Genomic DNA, 14,951 nt, shown 5'->3' with positions numbered 1-14,951 from the left:
CAAAACACAGGAGGACAGAACTGGAGGTGGGACGTTATGAAGAACAGATAATATCTAGTGACATCTAGGATCATGTAGATGTTCTGCTTCTAAGTACATCATATATATTTCTGAATACTAAGGGTCATTGATTAACTAAAGCATTGGTCCCCAATCTTGAGTACTGAGACAAACACGGGGCTAGCATATCTGAATCAGTTAATTATCAAGCAATTTGTGAGTTGAATGTAGTGTGTTGTGCGTGTAGTGAGGAGGAACAAAACATTAAACTATAGAACTGTGGATATCCATGTCTACCTCACTGATCTGTGCAGGGCTGTGGATATCCATGTCTACCTCACTGATCTGTGCAGGGCTGTGGATATCCATGTCTACCTCACTGATCTGTGCAGGGCTGTGGATATCCATGTCTACCTCACTGATCTGTGCAGGGCTGGGGATATCCATGTCTACCTCACTGATCTGTGCAGGGCTGTGGATATCCATGTCTACCTCACTGATCTGTGCAGGGCTGTGGATATCCATGTCTACCTCACTGATCTGTGCAAGGCTGTGGATATCCATGTCTACCTCACTGATCTGTGCAGGGCTGTGGTTATCCATGTCTACCTCACTGATCTGTGCAGGGCTGTGGATATCCATGTCTACCTCACTGATCTGTGCAGGGCTGTGGTTATCCATGTCTACCTCACTGATCTGTGCAGGGCTGTGGTTATCCATGTCTACCTCACTGATCTGTGCAGGGCTGTGGTTATCCATGTCTACCTCACTGATCTGTGCAGGGCTGTGGTTATCCATGTCTACCTCACTGATCTGTGCAGGGCTGTGGTTATCCATGTCTACCTCACTGATCTGTGCAGGGCTGTGGTTATCCATGTCTACCTCACTGATCTGTGCAAGGCTGTGGTTATCCATGTCTACCTCACTGATCTGTGCAGGGCTGTGGTTATCCATGTCTACCTCACTGATCTGTGCAGGGCTGTGGATATCCATGTCTACCTCACTGATCTGTTCCTATGACCAGCTAATGTATCTGCACAGCGAGGGTCCTGGGGCTGCTCAACTGCGAGGAAGGACACCTGCTGGGCTCCACATTAAACTGCACAGCTCCCAGTGACATGCTCCACCCACCCCAGGAATATGGACACTCCTGTCCGCTGTTCTCCGCAAGGTCTCCGAGCAACTATTAGCTGAATCCCCTGTGCAGACAAAGTTAAAATCATAAAAAAATGTGATCCCTTGTGTGTCTGTGTTAGTTTTACCACAGAACACAAAGGGTATGGCATGCAGTTCAGTACAAATATACAGAATGCGATGCAATTTAAATGCCATGGTAATTTGTTTAAGATGAAACTCAGATGTAGGAAAATACTGTTTGATTGTCCTTTAATGTGATAATACAGTTTCAGTACTATGCCAATAGTGTATCACGTGGGTAAGGAAATGTTTTTAAGTTATCAGCACTTGTGCTATTCTCAGAGCATTTAACTACATGTTACATTCATTCAATAGTCATTTCAGAGAGACTCAGCTATCTTCATGTATCTGGTCTTTAGAGAAGAGTAATTTTAGGGAACAAATGAAATGAACAATTAAGGATGGAGGGTGAGGGAGAGAAATCTCAGTGTGTGCACCCATCTAATCAGAGCTCAAATATGCACCAAGACTCCTTCCTTGGGAACAATTAGGCAGCAGTAATGGAAAGAGAGACAGTGGACCGATCTCCGTAACGGGGCTCAAACCCAGGTTAGATAGGTGATGCCACCGACACTCCACTGGGTGAGCTACCACGCTTTAATGATGGAGGGCCCGTGTGCAAAACAGCTGGATCTTAGAACAGGTCAAACAAGAGAAGTGAAAACCAACGGAGGGGAGCTCCCGCTAGACTGCGACGGCCATTAAACGACCCGTAGGAATGGAGGTCAAAAAACGGGTAGGGAAAAAAAAATGTAAACACCACGGCCAAAAAAAGGGAAAAGAAAGGACGCCACGGGAAGAACGGCAGCCCTGATGCACTGGGGTAAACAAAACTTTAAAACTTCCCAAACAAAACAAGAGAACATGGAGGTGCTTTAGTGACTAAGGGGAGCCGAGAGAGAGAGAGACTTGACAGGGAAAACTGTAGAAGGGAGGGGACGTGTAAAAACACAGGCACCCTCAAAGAGTAGAAGAGAGGCGTAGCACAAAGGCTCACGGACCTCAACACCCAGAGTTACCGGCTAGGAGCTTGGCTCAACACTTTAGCAAAGACCCAGCACTGAGCGACTGTCACTGGGCTTATATAAGGTCTAGCCCAGCTGTTGGGTGTTGGGTGCTGGTAGTGTGCCTGACTCGAGGCCTCCCCCTGGTGGCCGGAGGGGGCCTCCACATGGCGCCAACCCTTACACTCTCAGTGCCCTGCTAAGCAATGATGAAGTGTGTGTGTGTGTGTGTGTGTGAGTTTCATGAGCAAGCACTTGCATTTACTGCAGGTATGTTAAGGTGTAAAAAGTAGAATTATTATGTAGAATAGCAGAAATAGTAGAATTATTAGTTTAAATTATTTTCTTTACTCATAAGCATTTGCCCTCAGAATAAATGAGATATTTTATACTATGAATATTTACATTTCCTGTATGTATTTATTCATTATGTATTATGTAGCCTTCAATTGTTCTTGCCAATAAATTATAGTGTGTGTAATGCGTGTGTAACACAACTTACAAGAAATTCTAATAAAATGGAATGATTTTATATAAAAGGCCAATGAAGGGTATTAGCAGTTTTTGTCACCAGATAAATTGCATCCTTTAATTGCTCTAGTCATTGTTGCATTTGGTTTATTATGAAAGAATGCAAATGTCACTTTAATTAATTACAGTGTATCAGTATGTGGGAAATTAATGGGGAAAAAACAAGAAATTAGAAAACAATTAATGTAAATATAATGGGAGGCTATGCGAAATGTTTTGTCTCAAAGGCTTTAAGTATAATACACAAAAGCTTTGCACTGCTGCTAAGTACAGCAACACAGAGACGCGCTTTGTCCCCTTGTTCTCACTGTGTGCACTAGCATCATGCCAATACTACCACAGCCAAGTTCTCTTGACATTTAAAAGATACAGCAGGGTCAGAAATGACTGTCAGAGGGTCAGAGAGTGAATGATCTCTCTCTCTCTCTCTCTCTCTCTCTCTCTCTCTCTCTCTCTCTGTGTGTGTGTGTGTGTGTGTGTGTGTGTGTATGTGTGTGTGTGTGTTTTGAACATAACCAATAGGGTCAAAGGTTAGAGTGGATAATGAGATCCAAAAAGAACAAAACCTTCAGATGGACAACTGCACAGGGCAGAACTTATTGTTCTCTCATTGTTCTCCCTTTTAAGTCTTTCCTTTCTTTCTTTTCCTCTTTTTTTCTAATTGTGTGCTGTACAGAGATAGTTACAGAGAAACATGACAGAAATTCATCATGTGGCTCTGGTGACCTGAACCCCCCCCCAACAAAAGGTAAAGGCAATCTGTAAAAACCAAAACATGAGTCTTTACAGCTCATACAGAATGATGAGCAAACGCTCAGACGGTGACAGCTTACAAATGACAATATGTTCTATGTCACAAAAACCAATTCATGATTATGATGATAACATAATGTAATATTTAAATTAATTTAATATAACTTGCCCTCATTAGCCTTTATTTTTTCTCTGAAGGAATTCCATTAAATCGGTAGGATCCAGTATTTGTACTCAAAGAAATAGTACATTTTTGACATTTCACACTGGGGGAGAGAACCAAATGATTAAACATTTTATTCTGGTTTTCAGGGCTGTGTTTTGTCACTACTGCAATAATATAATTCCCAGCTCATATGTAAGTCGAGGAAAAGTAGACCATGACCTATAACCAGTAAACAAGGCCAGCTTCAAACATACCTTTTCATAGCATTGAAGACGATGGTGCCCTACAACAGCACTACAATAAAATTACTTTCTATTTGCTTTAAGAGTACTGACGCCACCAGACAGGCACATGGAAAGCACATAGCCATTTATTACATCATTTCATTGGTTGTCTGTCATATTCAGAGAGGAGGAGACATTTGATCCGCTGGAAATAAATATAGACAGTGTTCTGTCACTGGTAATTGACCAGCGCAAAAATAACTGCTCATGCTGATATTGCTTATGTGTCTGTTTATCTCGCTTTCCTGTTGTTGTCTTAATGCAGACTGACAAGAATATCTGTTAAGATTAGATCAGAAAGCAGGACCGATGGATGAGTGATGCACAGGTGGATGACAGGGGAGAGGAGATCGAACAGTGTTTCTTAAAAAGGAGGAAAAACGAGAAAAAGAATACAAGAATTATTGAGCATTTGAACAAGCTGTCGTAAAAAGAAAGGTGTTTACTTTTCTTCCATCTCTATTCAGCACCACTTTTCCTGTTACACACACCGTGACAGGATGTCATCAACAACATGTTTAAAATTTGGCTGACAAAACGCAGGGACCAGTGACTGAGTATTAAAACTCAGTTGGTGAAGTGCCTGTGGTCAGAGGCAGTGAATCACTCCTTCCACAATGCTCCATCATTCACACCAATCATCTGTTGCAGTATACAAAAGGGTGAGCTGGAAAAGGTGGGATTGGTCTAATTTAACCCCGCTGTCATAGCTAAAATATGTGCCAACATTCACAGCGTGAGCAGGAATATGTTTGCTATGAGAGAGATGGGGTGGGGGGGTTGCCTATAAAACAGAAGCTCCTCCTGTTTTGTCTCACTTCTTTGGAATACCGAACTGTGTGTTAATTTCTGGCACAGAAACTGTGATTAGTTATGTTCCTCTGGCCAATATTTCTATGTTTTTACATCATCTCTCTGCTCAGTGTATTTAGTAATTTCCCTTGGATATCCTTGTCCCATTGGCACAATATCTGTCATGCACAAATCAGCACTGATGAGAGGCTGTGTGCTTGAGAGATCATTTATGACCCTGGCTAGTTTGTCATGGCATCGGGATTGCATAGGGAAGGATATTAATGTTGCGCAATGGACACATACATCATCAGGCAGCTATCAAGGAGGACACTGGGGATTGGCTGCCGAGGCAGCATGCTAAACGCTCAGCTAACGAGAGCATGAGCAGGAGGCAAACCGAGGGCACACTGTAATAAGCACACAAGAGGAGGTAGAGGAGAAGAAAAGACTGGCAGCAGGTGGAGAATTAGAGGAATAAAAGCAAAGGATTGTATGTGTTCTCTGGAATCTTTGTCTATAGACTGCCGGAAGTGCTGACTCAGTGCTGGCACTGGGAACCGGAACCCTTTTATTTTACATTGTATTTTATTACTGGTTAGATTAATGTATGTACTTCATAAAGAGCTTAGCAATCAAGAACATATGTTGTTCACATCTCCTTAAGGAGCATCCTTATATGAACGAAGATGTAGTTTGATATTTTCTTCCATTCTCACTAGCTGTAGTGTGTCTTGTCTTGATGTTGCCATGACAAAACCAAGCGCAATCATGTGACTGACTAAAAAAGAGAATGATCTGCAAAAAACAAAACAGGGGTTTTAAGCATTTTGATGTTGTTACAGTCTCGCCTAAGTGTGAAATCCTTCTGAAACACGTGTCGGATGTTATGCAGCGTTAAGTACAGCATGACTGCTGCAAAAGAAGCTGCATAGCATTGCATGAGCCGCTCATCATCCACATAAATACCTTCCACAAAGGCCATAAACACAGTGAGGTGAGGAGTTTATATACCCACGCTCAAGCCCACGGTTTATCTTGCAGACAGACTGTATGAAGGCACGTATTTGCAGATTGATGGTGCACCCTCAGCATCATTTTATGGGCTCCATCCAAGCCTGTTGGGAGAATGAATCACTGGACAATGTGTGATCATCTCCCACTGAGCCCCTGCCACAGTAATATGGAGAGCCCAGCCTTCAGCAAACCTGCTCTGAGCGAGACGACTGCAAAGCCACTCTCACGCCTGCGTTTCGTTTTGCAAAACAACAATGTTAAGGCCCTTATCTGGAGCCTTCGATATATTTGTTTCCTTCAGATTCTTCATCGTCCAGATTCTCCATTCTAGTTTCAGCCACATTTTACATCCATGTTTGGCACTGTACAGACAGACAGACACACCGCAGGGATGCGCAGTATGTGTGTGTGTGTGTGCATGCACGTGCACATGCGAGGGTGTGTTTTGTGAAAGCAGCCCAAGTACACGTGCGCACTGCTGTTGCCTCTGCTTCACTTCACAAACACTCCTGGCCTCCATGTTCAGAATACTAATGGTGTCCTGCCGTTCTGGAACAGCGAAGGGCGATGCGGTATTAATCAGTGCCTCTTCCCTACCACGGCCTGCGACGTGCCGCAGCCCACCAGCAGCAGGGCAGGCAGCCAGGCCCAGAGCTTCCTTTTGCTTACCCTATGCTTAAGAGAATCAACTCGGGCTGGTTGCAGAGAAACGCTACACACGAGGGGAGCTCATTGTTCCTGACACAACCTGAGCCAGTGGTCCTGGACTCAGAAAGGAGAGTCACACTGCTTTTAGCTTAGTACCAGGTTTAGACTGTGTCTGCCATTTCTGTTTGGAGTGTTCACTTTTAATTGGGCACTATGGGTTCCTGTTTCCTGAGTCCTGCAGTGTGGATTTGTTTCTCTTAGACTGAGGACAGCCGGTGGAATTGATTGTACCCTGTGCATGGAAAAAAAAAAGATTTGAAAATAAATGGCTTGTAGCTGGAACATGTTGGAGCTGGCTTGAAGTTGGAATGGTTTCAAAGCCATGGCTCTGTTTGTCCAGAGGATATTGCTGCCTGGAAATTGAGAATAGTTCTTTATGATGTGGTCTTCTTCAAACCATAACCGATTAGCATCTAGTGGCCTGAACCATAAAATATGCCTATCAGACAGAGCGTCTACAAACAATGATCTATATGGGTGTTTGTGTGTGTGTGCACGTGCAAGCTTGTGTGTGTGTATGTGTGTGTGTGTGTGTGTGTGTGTGTGTGTGTGTGTGTGTACCACCCGTACAAATTCATTTATAAACTCATTTGACAGCCAGTATGCTTGTGGCCCTGCTGAGTGCATGTCTTAATAGATCTGTCCAACACATACATTAATACATTAACCATTTCCTGCTTACTATGGAGGGGTGGGACTAAATAGTGTGTATTGCATATTGTCTGTCTAATTAGAGGTATGTACAAAGCTGCTTGCTATGGCTGGGTCTAAAATAGCCACTGTTTTAATTACACTGTCACCCCCAGATTCTTCTTGGTTTCTGTAAGCTTGAAGGGTAAACGAGTGCAGTAAATGTGGTCATTGTGAGGGAAGCTGTTCACAGAAAGAGAAATGCAGAGGAAGTGCGAAGCGTCTTCTGCAGTCAGCCCCCGTCAGGCCTGACGTCAATGTGTGCAGACAGGAGGTGCAATTCCACACGACAAGCCAAAAAAAATGGGTCATATTCAAATCTCCACAATCTGCAATTCACAGCTCAAAATCTGGGCTACTTTTCGATCGCTCCCCTGTCCCTCTGTTTCCATGCATCGCTGCAACTTGCCTTTCTAACCAGCCTTCCTTGCTAGTGTATGTGTGTCAAACCTAAAAATACTCTCACCTCTACTTCAAAGAGAAGATCCTCTGCTTCCTCTAGCAACGTTTACATTGGCAGAGGCTGAATATCCAGCCACAGCAACAAAGAGGTGGAAAGGGAACTGATAAATCTTCAAGTCCTCAAGTGTGAATGCCATACATAATAGGCACATTTCACCCTGATTAGCGCATTCATTAATGACTGTGTGCCTGGTAGCAATCAGTACTTTAGTGAAGAGGTAATCATCCCAGGGATTGTGTACCTTTCCCCTACACCTGCCCCCTACCCCCACCCCGAAGTGAGTCATATACTGGATTGGGGACAGAGCACATGGCTAATTTTTTATTTCTCTTTTGGAATACTGCCATTCTCAGGCTTTTTTTTTTTTTCATATGCCTTTTTAGCTCTCTTAAAATGCAGTAATTTGAGACGAAGTGCTAACACATTTCACAGGTATAATGTTCACGTACCAGTAGAAGGATAGTGGAGAAGGCGCAGCAAAGTGGGAACAAATAAGATCTCCTTTCAGCAAACGTCACACACTTAATCTATCAAAGCATCATTTATGCCGTTTGCATTCACAACGAATCGATACCAAGGTCTGCTTTTGTGTGCGCCAACGGCGTGCAGAGAAACAGGTGTTAAAAGCGGCAGCGTTCTCAGCAGCGAACCGTGAGCGTGCTTCTCTGAAGCCGATCCCGAGACGCTGTGCTGGCGAGGAGGTGTTGGAGCGGGCAGATGGAGGTCAGTGCGTGTGCCAGGTGGAGTCAGATGGCGGAGGAGAGGGCAGGCAGACAGGCTGTGCCAAGGCGTGTCTCTGCAGGGGGCGTCCATACTGCACCCCAGAGCCCGGCAAACGAGGACAGGTAGCAGGACAAGTAGCTTTAACATCCAAAGCGCTTTAAGTTCGCCAGCCTTTATTGATCTAACTCAGCTTTACTGCTTCTTATGCAAGCTGATTCTTTGCCTCTGAGTATTTTGGAAAGTACTAAATGTAAGACTTAAAGAAGCCATAAAGAAGATTCATTATACATTAATGGAATACTGTTTATACATACTATGTAAGACTCAGGATGCATCCAAAATATTGGAATATTAGTACCAACAAAACATCTCTTATTTAAAAAACAACTTTTTTCTTAAACATAAACTACTAGAAACTAAATGCATAACAAATGGAGTCCATAAAGTGAGTTGTATATGAAAGCTATTAGATTAAAGCAGGCTGTAGCTATGCTAATAAAGTTCTATTCACATTGTGCAGACATCCTGCCTTTGTTAATGACAAGTCACCAAAATAGACCAATATAATTAAGTTTAGTGAACCAAACTTGCAGAAGAATGGAGTATGTATGTATCTCACCCTTCCCCTCCCTCCAGAGATCAGAAAGCACAATTTCATGGCTAATAGGTTCATTACAGCTGTCACGCTTCGAGAGTCTGCGCTGATAAACGCTCGTAAGAACTGAAAACCAAAGTGGCGAGGTAAAGGTATTAATGATGTGCGCAGGCATGTGTGCGCGCATATATGCACCCCCCTTACACTCACACGCACACATATCTTACAATAAGACAGTTTGTGCAAGTACTGCACAGTAACCATGACAATGAACTATTTTAGGTTACTGTGATTGCATGTTGCCATGATTATTTTCTTTTTCACTGAAAGCCATGCTTATGTTGCCACAAGTGTTGCATTTTACGGTATCGGAGGTCATTTTGATCTTCAATCTGTAATGTAGAAACTTTGTATGAAAATATCATTTCTGGAAATAAATACACCTGCAACTATAACCTGCACCTAAGTTTCCAGACGATCACATTGCCTAGACAGGTAGAGGAGCTGCAAAAGAACTTGGGGAAGCAAAACATGTTTTAAAAATAAGTAAGTGGAAAGAAGCTGTGTGTTCTTCCTTTCACATATAGCCTGGCTCCACTCACTTCCATGGGGAATCTGCACCAAATGCAGACATCATTTAAAAACTCACACAAGTCACGATGGCAGCCTCCACCTACCAAAGCAGTTATCTGTTATGGCAACATATAGACAATCTTCTAAGGCTGAGAATGCATTCAGTGTGATTGATATAAGGCTGTGATGGAAGCCTAGAGATGATAATAGCCTCCGAGCAGGGATGCCATTAGTCACACACCTGTTGAGCTGTTCAGTGTGATTGAGTGAGTAAGCTGTCAGGCCTCGTCCCCAGCTGCCAGAGCAGTCTGCACCGCCTGGTCTTTCTGCACTGCCTGGTTTGTCTTCACCGTCTGGTCTGTCTGCACCGCCTTGTCTGTCTGCACCGCCTGGTCTGTCTGCACCAACTGCTCTGCCTCAGGCTGCAAACATGTGCTGCCACCTGACGAAGTACGAGATTCTGCCACCAATAGTATATGAGGCTCTTCTAGACCAGGGAAACTTTGGTGGATTTTTTTAAGCAAGCAAGGGCTGAAGTAATAAGTTATACCTCACACCTAATAGTGAGGAGGTAGAAAAAAGGAGATTTAGGTAATGCAGACTAGCTGCACAAAAACAAGAATGGGGTGGGGAGAAGAAATTCTGATCTTTCAAATTAGGGGTGTGTGTGTGTGTGTGAGAGAGAGAGAGAGAGAGAGAGAGAGAGAGAGAGAGAGAGAGAGAGAGAGAGAGACAGAGGAGAAGGGGTTCAACCAAGTCCAAGAAAAGAATTTCAGAAGAACTAAGTTCAGTATATTGCGTCTAATGCTGTTTTATTTTTTTCCGTTTTACCCCTCTCCAAACCAGAGTGGAGTTTTCTCATTTCTCATTTTGTACACAGTAAGAGGAGAGCGGCTGTTCCCCAGCTCTCAGCTGGGAAGCCAGGCGCAGCTAATTTAGTTGCTATTTACAGGGCTGGATTTTCGGCCGTGGGTTCAGATAGGCAGCTTCCATCTGTGTGGAATACTAAAGCCCCTGAGCTGCTGCTGGTACCACAGGGTACCCGTCATCACCCATTCTGACCATGCCCCCAGTGCCGTGCTGCCGTGGGGAAACGCTACGGGCTGCAGCTCCTACCTGCCTCTCACACAAACAGAGCACACACACACAGAGCACGCTTCATTTGCGCTCCGCTAACATTTTCTGCTTATCTCACCTTCACTTCATTTTTATTTAACAATGCAATGTTGGGAGGTGGAAGTGGCGGAGCCTCTCGTCCCAGAGAGCGCGCCTCATTCCCCCGGTCCCGCGCAGACATGTTGACCCTAGTGCACCTCGTGTTTGTGAGATCTGGCAGCCCAAGCATCCTAAACCTGCTCCCCGCAAGATCCCCCCTACAATGTGGAGAAAAACATTCTGTTCCAGGTGCTTCCAAGGCCTAATTTCCCCTTTGCTCCCTCACGTCATGCATATGGCAATTTCAACTGCACTCACCGAGGAATATAATTACATCCCCATGTATGTTTATGCATGACTTGGCTTATTCACGCTCTCTGTGGCAGATAGTTCTCATTGAATATTAACAGGAGTTCTTTGAAGGAAAGCCAAGGAGATGTCTTCAAGGACACAGTCAGCCAAGCTGGGCGAATGGCGCTGTGGACAGCAGAACACTAACGCCTTAACTTACATAACACAGGCTGTCGCAGCAGCTCCAATACATCACTGATTGCAGCAAAGAGTTATACAATATTAACACTGTGCTCCGAGGTAACATTGCCTAAGCCTCAGTGAGGCATAAGTGCGCATGATCAAATGTGCGCCACCTGTTTGTATTGAATCTGTAAGAGTCATGTTTCAAAAAGGAATTCCATTTGCCGAGGTATTGACCTGTGCAAAAGCGTATGATCAGAAACATAAATCACCTGTGGAAAAAAAAACCTATAATAACAGCTCACACACCCAACAGAGCTGCCTCACATTTTCATCCTTCAGGTCTGTCAGTGCTTCTGAGTGTAAGAAGATGTCAGTGGCTCGTTCATGTTAAATGACGAGCACTGAAAGGGACCTCTTTTGGGCCCTTAGGGTTCGTTCATCTTTTTTAGTGTGAGAAAGTTACAAGGACCCATCTCCACTATGGACCCCCTCTGTCGATGTTCATGTGTGAGATGTTTGTAGTGATATTCCTGTGTTTCCCCCGTGGTTCCAAACAACGGCTGCCCCAGTCCCCAGAGTGGAAAAACAAGCAGACCTTCACGTGACTTCATGGGAGGTTACAGTGGCCTGACCACACGTAGCTCTCTACGTTGACATAATGATTGATGAGTCCATATCCCATCCACTCCATTCGAGTTGCTGCTTATAGCTCAGCTTCATATGATATGTTGTCTTATGCTCCCATGTTCCTGTCCTTGATAATGTTGCTTCAATCTGGAAATTAAAGGCCAAACATTCAAACGAGTCAGAACAAACAATGTTGGTTCTCATACAAAAGCTCGGATACTCAAAAGACAGCTCAGAGAACATACTTGGTCCCCATCAGTAACAGGTGGAAAAACACTTGTGAATTAGACTAATAAGTGAATTTACAAATGACATCGCTACATACAACACACATGTAAGTCTAGTGTATAACCCGCATGCAGACCTAATGGATTTAGTGAATTTAGCAGTGTCTTTGGTCCTGGAAAGATGACTTCAGTGCTTTGGCAGGCATGACAGTGCAGTTGGCCTCAGGAGCCTTGGCTGGAGGGGAGAGTGTGGATGAGCGTGCAAGCATGCTGAAGACAGCCCCCTGCAGCAGACGCTGGAGCCGCAGTGACAGGCGGCCTTTTCCCACGCCGTCCCCTGCACTCTCACACCCCAACACAAACACAGCTTACCCAAGCAGGAAGTGTGGCACATTGCCAAAAGCCACTGGAACCAGAATTAAGCCATGATAGCTTCTTCAGAGAAAGAGACATTCATTCCAATTTGGCCCATTTGGAGTTAGAGTGGAATATTTTTGTTTTATATATTTTGTTCCAAAGGGCCCCCCCCCCACCCCCAGCCCAATAAATTATTACAATTAAATGTTTTAAAGTCCAATCAAATTAGGCTTTTCTTGAAAAAAAAAAAGTGGGAGTGGTGAATGTCATAGTGAACAACATGAATTACAAAGAAGTGCAATTATAAACATATGCACAATTTAATGTGGTGGGTTTCTCTCTTTATCAGAGAGAGGGAGAAAAAGAAAAAGAGAGAGAGGGAGAGGGATAGAGAGATTATTTAATCATTTAAACCCAAGACAAATAATCCAAATTGGTTTGTGTAGTTCTAATAATTGAGAAGTGTAGGAATAGCTGATTTGTGTAAGAGCACATTAATGAAACTGCCTGAATGGTGGCCCTAAAACAACCTTTCATTGAGTACATCATTTTGCTTTTAAATGTTGGGAGCTTTCTTTTATGTAGACCCAGTGATCAAACCGAACCAAAATAACACCTTAGCAAAACACTTTTAGGCTCTTTCATATAGTACAGTCTGATGTACAGTGCATAGTAAAAGCCCGCTGATTAAAACCATTCAGTCCCTTCAAATACACAAAGGCAGGCGGCTCTACTGGCAAGCGGCTAATCTAGGGGGGCTCACACGTGCTCCGGATTCAGAGCAGCAGAGAGCCACTGCAGGCAAGAGAGAAAAGCCATGCCCCCCCCCCCATCTCCATCCTGCTCTCTGGCAGCTGACTCATCACAGTCACACTGACGAACATGCAGCTGGAACTTATAGAAGTATCCTCATATAAACATATTGCTTAGTGACTGATGGAAGCCTGAACTGGACAAAAAACCAAAATTACACAGCAAGGACAAACTCCCCCAGCCTATTCTAGAATGTCCGGCAGTGTTGACTCGAATAACGTCAGCGTGCCCAGTATGAGTATAGATGGACCACAGGCTTAAAATGTGAAATATATGTATTTTCTACATACTTATGGACTTTGGATATGCATAACAGAACCTGAGTTGTTTCTTAGAGTCCAAACACTGTGTGGGGGGATGTTTGAGGATGATAAATCATTGTTGAGGCTGTGCAGAATTATTACTTTGCACTTTGAGTGCCCAGCAAAATATGTAGAAAACATACTTGAACATACAAAGGACATACTTAGTCCCCCATCAGTACCTTGGAGTAAAAAATAATAATTCGAAAGTTATTTTGTAAAATTGTATTGAAGTATGTGCATTATCATCTTCTCCCCTTTTCTGTACTAGAACATAGTACTGGAGGAAAAGTGTTCATGTATATGGTGCTTTAATGCAGTATCTGTTTCATTCATATACATGAACATATACAATAAGAATGCTGCCCCCTCCATCAATGCAGAACAGCAAAGGGAAGAAAAATGACTCAGAATAACAGAATATCAGTCAGTAGCGTCTGGAGACTGCAGGAAAATCCAACTAAAATATTAATGTGAAAATGAAATATTGAGTCCCTCTTTAGTGAAAAGTTTTACTGAGTGCTTTGCCTCTTCTACAGAGGAACATTCGCCACTTAATGATACACTATCTGCACACCACAGGATCCTCAGAGAGAGTAGGAATTGTGTCATGCTCTCCGCACTGTACACTTACACACAGTCACAAAAGCAATCAGAGCAGTATACAACAAATCTACAAAAGTATTGTGTACATGTAAAACCACGAGGCTCAAATAACTACCCAACTCCGCTATTTACACCGGAAATATTATTATTACAAACATGATTATTGATTTAAAGCAGCAGTGAGCAGCCATATCTCTGGAGTTCTATGTTCTTGTGGTATCACTTCCAATGAAAATATAGTAGCAAATCAGAGACTTCTGAAGACAATGTGGATGGTTGTAAAGAACTGGGGTTGGAACTAAATTCTGCGTGTTGTTAGATCATCAGCAGCATGGTTGGTGGCTACTGATATAAAGAATAGTTCCACTTACTGCATCCAATCAGTAGCAGTGCTGGTCATATTAATGGGAGCTAGGCTTATCTTTGCACGGCTGCTTCAACACATGTAATTCCTGGTGCTAAGAGCTATGAGTGGGAGGCAGAACAACATGCATTTATGTCTAGAAATGCTTTAAATTAAACTCTGATGATATGCGCATGCACATGCACAGGCATGCTGTAACAGTCACTGGACACAGGCGTGCTGTAATAGTCACTGGACACAGGCGTGGTGTAACAGTCACTGGACACAGGCGTGCTGTAACAGTCACTGGACACAGGCGTGGTGTAACAGTCACTGGACACAGGTGTGCTTTAACAGTCACTGGACACTGGTGTGCTGTAACAGTCACTGGACACAGGCGTGCTGTAACAGTCACTGGACACAGGCGTGCTGTAACAGTCACTATAGACAGACATGCTGTAACAGTCACTGGACACAGGCTGTAACTGTCTAAATCGGTAGCCATGCTCCGCCCACTAGCTTTTATCTCACCTGGCAAATGAGCCAAA

Source organism: Electrophorus electricus, chromosome 4 (genome assembly GCF_041902795.1).
Source record: "Electrophorus electricus isolate QZ-2024a chromosome 4, ASM4190279v1, whole genome shotgun sequence".
In the NCBI taxonomy this organism is placed as follows: Eukaryota; Metazoa; Chordata; class Actinopteri; order Gymnotiformes; family Gymnotidae; genus Electrophorus; species Electrophorus electricus.
Note: the sequence above shows the minus strand (reverse complement) of the source record.